Raw genomic sequence first — 7689 nt, 5'->3', positions numbered from 1 at the left:
CAGTAATTGTAGAGTTGACAGCTACACATATGATTTTGCACAAGAAGTCACCCCATATCATCCACAAGCTAATGGTCAAGCTGAGAGTACAAACAGGTGCTAGTGAGAATTCTAAAAAATATTGTCTCAGAAAATAGAAAGGATTGGGATGACAAATTGGATTCAGCTTTATGGTCGTTTCGAACAGCATATAAGGTTGCCAAAGGGATGACACCTTTCAAATTGGTTTATGGGATTGAGGCTGTTGTTCCCATGGAGTATGTGATTCCAAGTCTGAGGTTGGCAGTTCAACATAGGATAAGTCCTGAGGATTTAATGTTGCATAGACAGAGGGTGTTGTTGAAGTTGGAAGAGGATCGGATTCATAGTGCATATGCAGCGGATAATGGACAAAAGCGAAGACAAGCTTGGATGACAAGGCAGGTTAAGTTCAAAATTTTTGAGAAGGGTGATTGGGTGATGTTGTACAATTCCAAGTTGGGACCACACCCAGGAAAACTGAAGTTAAGATACTTTGGGCCTTCTCAAATTGTTGAAGAATTAGGCCAAGGAACATTTAGATTGAGGGATGTTTTTGGTACACCTGTTGTGAAACCGGTTAATGGTTTTTGGATGAAGAAATTATATGGCAAGGTCCCTAAGATTCCCAGATGGATGGTAAACAAGGCTGAGGAAATTGGAGTGAAATAGGTACAACCAATGTTGGAGTTCAAGGCGGACTCTTTGGGGAGTACAGACCGCCATACAGTGTCCAACAGTGGGTTCAGGTTGCAAAAGGTTGTTGGAATTTGTTTTGGCAAAAGTGCGGAATTGGAAAATATCCGCAGCGGAATTGCCTTGGACGGTATTGTCCAGGGGTTATGTCATCAAGGAGGTCACCAGTTTGTGACACGGAAGGTTTTTAAGAGAGATTCCCTTGAAGTGAGTGGTCCAATCACCACATGTGTGCGGGGAATTAACACGCACTTTTAGAATAAGGACCATCATGGGGTGGTCAGTGCCCGATTTGAAGTGAAAGGCCACACTCATTTTGCATGCATGTATTCTGCGTTCGTCATCAAAAGGTGTTTTACCACTATGCATGCGTTTCCTATCGCCTATGATGCCATGTCTTTTGAAAGCTTCAGAAAATCAGCAGCGCCTAAACAGTAGGAGCTAGGTGAGGAAGAGATGACGCAGACATGTTCAATGAAGATGGCCATGGAGGAGTTGTTACGTCCCCGCAGAGAAAGTATTCAGGGCGTGGAGGACATTGAGGGGGCAGAATCCGGTGGAGATGATGTTGTGGAGGAGATGGAGGTCGACGAGATGTTTGATGTTCATGATCGTGATACTGAGGTATGGCTGCGCCGGGTTGGTCTTTATGAATATGCATGCTTACCATGGGCTCTTTGGGAGAAGAATGAATTTGCAAAGTCGCAGCTTTGCCACCTTAGGGAAAATGCTGGCTGTATTATGGAGGGAAAGGATATTTCCCCAATGTTGGTGGCCGAGGTTTTCAAGGTTTCTCACAACCCGTTGTACAAGGAAAAGAAGGTGACGGATGCAATGATGAGGTCCGAATTAGGGCAGCCCAAAGGCAGTAGATCTTATTATATGGTGCGGAATTGTGGCAAACTCTGCGGTACTCACCTATTGTGGTATTTGGATAGGGTTTTTTTGCTAGAAAAAACCGCATATATGTCCAAAGAGGCGTTTGCTCCAATTCATCATGCAGAGCGAGGGCAGAAGGTGGATTGGGCATCCTTCATTTTTGACAGGATGCAGCTTTCACAGCCAAGGGATAAAAGGAGGTCACCGTCTGTTTCCAAGGTAGCTCCTTACTTGCAGGCAATTTTCTCCTATGTGCTGCAGGTACCTCTCACACCCGCACCACCAAGATTCGTTAAGAGTCCAGATATGCAGAGTTTGGGGAAAGCAAAGTGTCGAAAGTTGGATTGTGATATGCCTAGTGGATACAGACTTAAAGCTGCATTGGGCCAAGGAAGTAAGTTAGCAGCTGGCACAGATGAAAAGGTGTAGTCCTTAGGGAAGGTCACTCTTTTCCCTTCTAGGACAGGATTGCAAAAGGTTGACACCAAGAGCCGTACTATAACTCTGTTTACGCGGAAAGCTCGTGAGGGTTCAAGGGAACAGACCCCGCTGACACGGGCCTTTAAAACAACCCCTTTTGCTAAACCTGCAAGTGTTAAAGTGGATGGGGTGTTCTCGGTTCAAGATGTTGTTCAGAGTCTATCGGACTTGAATCGGTTTTTCTGTAATGAAGAGGCTATGATCCTGACCCTAGAGATGCAAAAGGCAGAGGGGGAACGCATTGATAGCTTGGAGTGTGAAGTCGGTTAGCTGCAGAGCCGGGTGGATGAAGTATTGAAGGAGAAGACATTATTACAGGAGGAGTTAGCTCGGGTCAGTACGGATATGCATAATCGGATTTCTGAGATGGCAGGAACTGCACAAGAGTTTCATATATGGGTTGATGGGCTTAAGGAGGCCAGAGAGAATCAGTTACATGAAGTGGAGGATAAGATTGCACATCTTATTGCAGATAAAAATTTCTTAATGAATAGGTTAACTCCATTGGTGGATTTGGAGAGGGCCACTTTGGATGGACAGGGTGTCATAGGGGTTTTGATCTCTGATGCAAATGTGGATTTTTTGAGGAAAGAGGTGTTTGATTACACCAAGGAATTGTGGCACCAAGCAGCAGGTGTTTTTCAAGAGCACATGGCAAAGCCGATTGATAGGTACAAGTCATGGTTTGAAGCTGTTGGAGAGAATAAGGTCCGTAAGGAGAATGTCGTGATGCGTGAGCGGAATGCTGAGTTGGAAATGCAATTGGAATCAATCCACAAGTAGCTGATGGAGCAGCAAACTAGTGTTGAAAAGAAACCACAAGCTGCAAATGAGCAGGAACAACCTGAGGGTAGCATGGAGACAGTAGCAGAAGGTTCACTTCTAGTGGTTGAGGTGGATGCAGAACCGTTGGTAGTGAGGCGGTCCGGGGCGGGCAACAAGAAGAGCAACCTCTAGACACCCTTCAAGACTCCCGTGCTGCTCAATTGGGTTGGGGTTGGAAAAAACAACAAACACACACACAAACCCGCAACCTAACCCTACACAAATTTGGGGCACCACCTAGTTTTGGATGCGAACTAGGACGCCTAGAGAGAGAGAGAGAGAGAGAGAGAGAGAGAGAGAGAGAGAGAGAGAGAGAGAGAGAGAGAGAGAGAGAGAGAGAGAGAGAGAGAGAGAGAGAGATAGTGCTCTGGCTGCTTTGAAACGTATCGGCAATGATCAAGCAAACACAATTATATATGTAAGAAAGAGAGAAAAAGGGGAGAGGGTGCTTGTTGCATTAATACCTTCTTACAAATCTGTCATGACAAATCAAAGTGAGATTAGTATTTGTTCAACATAGCTTGCGTAAATTTCACCACAACGCATCACAAGAAAAACCACCCCAATCACTGTCTTAAGGCCAGGGGAGTCCTCTCCACCCTGTCGCCCTCTTACAGTATGTGGGATTTATGGCTAGATTGATGACAACACCCGAGACAAGCTATCAGGAACTTAACAAAAAAAAACACCAAGACACTTACGCATCATTGTTTTCCATTACCTCACGTTGGAAGGGAGACAAAGTATCCAAGCTTAGTCCAAATCCACCCTCCTTGATTCAGCAAATGTTGGGCTTACACTAGTAGGAGAAATGATAGATTTCCTACTCTCAATTGAATGAACACTCTCTCTCTTACAAATGGCATAGAGTTCCCTTGCTAATCCCCTATTACAACACATGCACATGCATAAGACAATGAGCTTCCACTCAAGAGCTCCTTCTAGAGAGGTTGAGCTTGGCTTCTCAAGCTATAGCATAGTGCTCTTGCTTATGGCTCCCCTTTTGTGCTAGCTACACCCTCCTTTTATAGCAATTTTGAAGTCTAGGGTTACTCCTCTAACCATGGTTGGGTTAGATTTTCAGCAATTTATCTAATTTCTTTTGCTTGGAATTATCAAAAAGTTGGTGGGGAAAGAGAGAGGAGAGAAATGGAGGTGATAGGACTTTTCATAGTGGGTTAGTGTTAGTAGAGTTAGTATTAATTTACAAATGGAATTGGATATTTACAATGGGAGTATCCATGTAGGATACAAATAAGGAAGAAAAACTCTTAAGAGGTAAGAAAAGGTGGATTTCTTACAAGGTTGATGCTCCAAGTGTCTTGAGTAGGGCCAATTTTTGACGCTTGTTGACGGTCCACTAGCTTTGGCGGTACATTTTTTCTCCACTCTTGACCTTCCTTGAGAGACAAGGTAATTGAAGCTGAGTAATCAACCACCATGATGCTGTCTTTTAAGAGAAGAGGCTGAATTTTGTGGTTTTTTTGATAGATATGGGTAAATTGGAGGAGGAAAAATGAGACTAGGTGGTCAATTTTGGAATGGAATTGTGTGTGGGAGGTATGAGTTCACCATGGTTTCTCTTATTCTTCAAGGTTGAGGAGAAGGTGAGTAGGGTGCAGAGAGGAGTGGTGAGAGAGGTGGGGATGATGAGTGGAGAAGTGTGTGTGAAAGAGGAAAATGATAAAGTGGAAGAGAGAGTGTGGCTGCATAGCATGGGAAAACTGGGGTCCACTAATAAAATCATAGCTCACACCTCGTAGCTCAAAAAAATATGAAAAAATTTGAGGCAAAAGTTCAGCCCACGAGCTACAACTTTTTTTTGTATCACCTTTTCAAATTCGGAGAGCAAGTGAACTTTAAAAATTCAGCAAAACGGACCGTTTTTTTCCACTGCACAAGGTCCTTGTGGGGTCCTTTGGATGATTCTTTTGAGTACCTCCAAGTGTGAGCCCTCCATAGTGCATGTATGCATGCCACCTACCCTTGACCTTATTTGGTAGGTCTATAATTGAAGATATTGTTGAGAGCATGATATAAGTGAATAGTACAACTAAGAAAATCAAATATTGAGGGGTCTAAAAAATATATGTACATGTCAAATATAAATAATATAAGTGGAAAAAATATAAAGGGGTCAAAAGAAATCTCTCTCATTATGAGGCTACCATAAAAAGATAAATATTCTTGGTGTTCTAATTTTTTAGAAAAAAAACAAAGTAGATGTAGGAAGGGAAAAATCACAATAGTGAAAAAATATACACATAAATAAAACTAGTTTTTTTGGATTTTTGTTAGGGTGGAGTTACACCAAAAATAAGAGAAGCTTGCATGAGATTATTTTTATATGGAATAAAGAGTATGCAAAATGGTAAGAAAAATTGTGGTAATGGTGAGGCAATGTACAGAGCATAAATAACACACACCTAGGTAGAAATATTTAAATAAATACCAAAATAATTATGAAAAAATCTTTTATTTAGGCCCTATATACAAAAAAATATTTACATACGCATGGGCCATAATATACTTATATTTTTTATATTTTTTATTTTTTTTGGCTCAACTAGCCCAATGACTAGCTAATTGAGGGTTTTTTATTTCAGTAAGGAGATATGGGAAAAGTCCCCTAACTCACACGCACCTATATACAGTGAAAAGGTGAGGGTAACCACAGTGTTTGAGTGATTTGATAGGGGGGGGTAACTCACTATGGCAATCACAGAGAGCCGAAAAACGGCTATCAATAGTACAGTTACCTGTGGTAGAGGATGCAGTTGTTGCAGTGAAGCAGAAGTAGGGACTGGATGCAGAAAGTCAAAGTGGTTGAACATGGATCAAGGGATCATGGGTCCGAGGTCAGCCTATGACTCAAGCCACCGGGTTGTGCCAAGTGTAAAGGCTACACCTCGGCGAAGTAGGATTTTGAATTTAAAAGTGACTATGTAATGAACCTTAATATGGGGTGAGTCTTTTGGGATCTTAAGTGTACGGATGTTTTATTTATGTCAAGAAGTGTTCAGCAATAAGCAGTTTTTCAGTTACGATGTGGAAGAAGATGTAATGGCAGATTCCTGTGGGATTAAGGGAATGACAAATGTTTGGTCAACACTGTTGTCTTTTCTCTCGTTCTGTATTCTCGTCAATGTCTTATTCTGAATGCATAAAGGAAGCAATGAGTATTTTCAAAGTCTATTTGTAAGTCGGTACTGAAGTTTGTAGCAATGGTGGAATTTTGTGAATGTCAGAGTGTTTGTCAGAGTAGGATGATGTTTAAAAGAGTGAGAGAAGGACAATAATACAGGCATCATCATTAGCACCTTCATCAATGTTCATTCTACTCTCTTGGTAATGGTCATCCATGCTAATCATACTTATGTGTCTACTTATTGTATTCTTTGGCAACTCAACACCTTAGTTGCTACTCCTCTTAGCCTTTGAAAATAAACACTTAAGTATCTACACCCATGGCTTGAATTGGTTAATTATAGAGAGTAGTGGGGTGGGTCTAACATAGCAGAATTGCCGAGGGATAGCTCCTTTTGGACTTCTTATTGCTCAATAATGGTAAAGTCTAAAAAGACCCCATTATTAAGACCAAATCTCCCGAGGTGTGCACCATATCCCACATAGTGGGCTCAACAAAACCGATAATAGATCCCAGTCCCACTTACCCTAATATAATTAACAAAACCAACCATTAATAGGCTACTTAAGGACCTCTCTTCTTAAGCAAGAAAAGAGAAACCAAATACTATGATAACAATGTAATGGAAATGGCCTATGAACTTTGAGGAATAGTAAAATTAAGAGAATTAGAGTGAGCATTTTTACTTTGAGAACATAGAGAGTGAACTTAATTGATGGTAGCAACATGAACATAGTACTTAATTAACTTGGCATGAACAATACTTTTGGAAGCGAGAGAGAATATTAGAGAACATGACAATAGTTGAGGACCGGATTTACGGTCCCCCCTCCAAAAGGCGTTTGTATTATAGATTCTCCCATCAAGAGAGACTTGTTACAATACAATCTTTGTGTTACTTGTGACCTTGATGATGCTATTTAGATGGAAAGCTTCATATATGCATCACGAGCTTAACATAAAATTTGCAAAAAGCATTAACTATCCCAAGCCTCAGTCCCAAGGCCTCAAACACCTTTGAAGGTGGAGAGAGCTAGCGGGGAATGAGGGTAGGCAAGAGGAAGCAGAATCATCCATAGGAGAAAGAAATAGTTCCTCACTTATCATTACTCTTCTTTCTTAGCATAGCATAATATCATAGTAATGAGGATGAAGAAGATGGCAAGTGTAAGCATTGGAGCATGGCTCTTGGTTCGATTTGCATTTCATAGCCAAGAGTGTTGGTGTACGCTCTCCACTTCTCAACAAGCTTGGAGAAGGAGATGGAGGTCTTGCACTTTGCACTCCACACAATGAGAGAATGTGTGTGTGTGTGTGTGTGTGGGAGAGTATACCCTCCCCTCATGCTTGGTCCACCTCTCTCTCTCTCTCTCTCTCTCTCTCTCTCTCTCTCTCGTATTATTTTATTATTTCATTTGGACTTGTGTCTTCTTTTTCCTCTTTGAGAGAAAGAACTTGTATCTAAATTACCATTGGACCCCTTTAAAATTAACCAATAGAATTCAAACACATCATGAGAGCCACATATATGGAGGATCATTTGAACGTGTGTCTTTTATGATAATTAAGTTATCTGGTTGAAATTGAATACTTCAAGGACTTTAGTCATTTAAGCATGTGAGAAACAACTCAAGCTTTTGGAT

The 7689-nt window shown here is 41.4% G+C and overlaps 1 pseudogene; it reads left to right on the top strand.

The window, feature by feature from the left end:
* Positions 1-1944: 1944 nt before the first annotated feature.
* On the top strand, positions 1945-2363 carry LOC147460197 (uncharacterized; annotated as a pseudogene).
* The last annotated feature ends 5326 nt before the right edge of the window (positions 2364-7689 follow it).

Source organism: Adiantum capillus-veneris, chromosome 4 (genome assembly GCF_014529385.1).
Source record: "Adiantum capillus-veneris isolate H3 chromosome 4, ASM1452938v2, whole genome shotgun sequence".
NCBI lineage: Eukaryota > Viridiplantae > Streptophyta > Polypodiopsida > Polypodiales > Pteridaceae > Adiantum > Adiantum capillus-veneris.
Note: the sequence above shows the minus strand (reverse complement) of the source record. Positions and strands in the feature narration are given on the sequence as shown.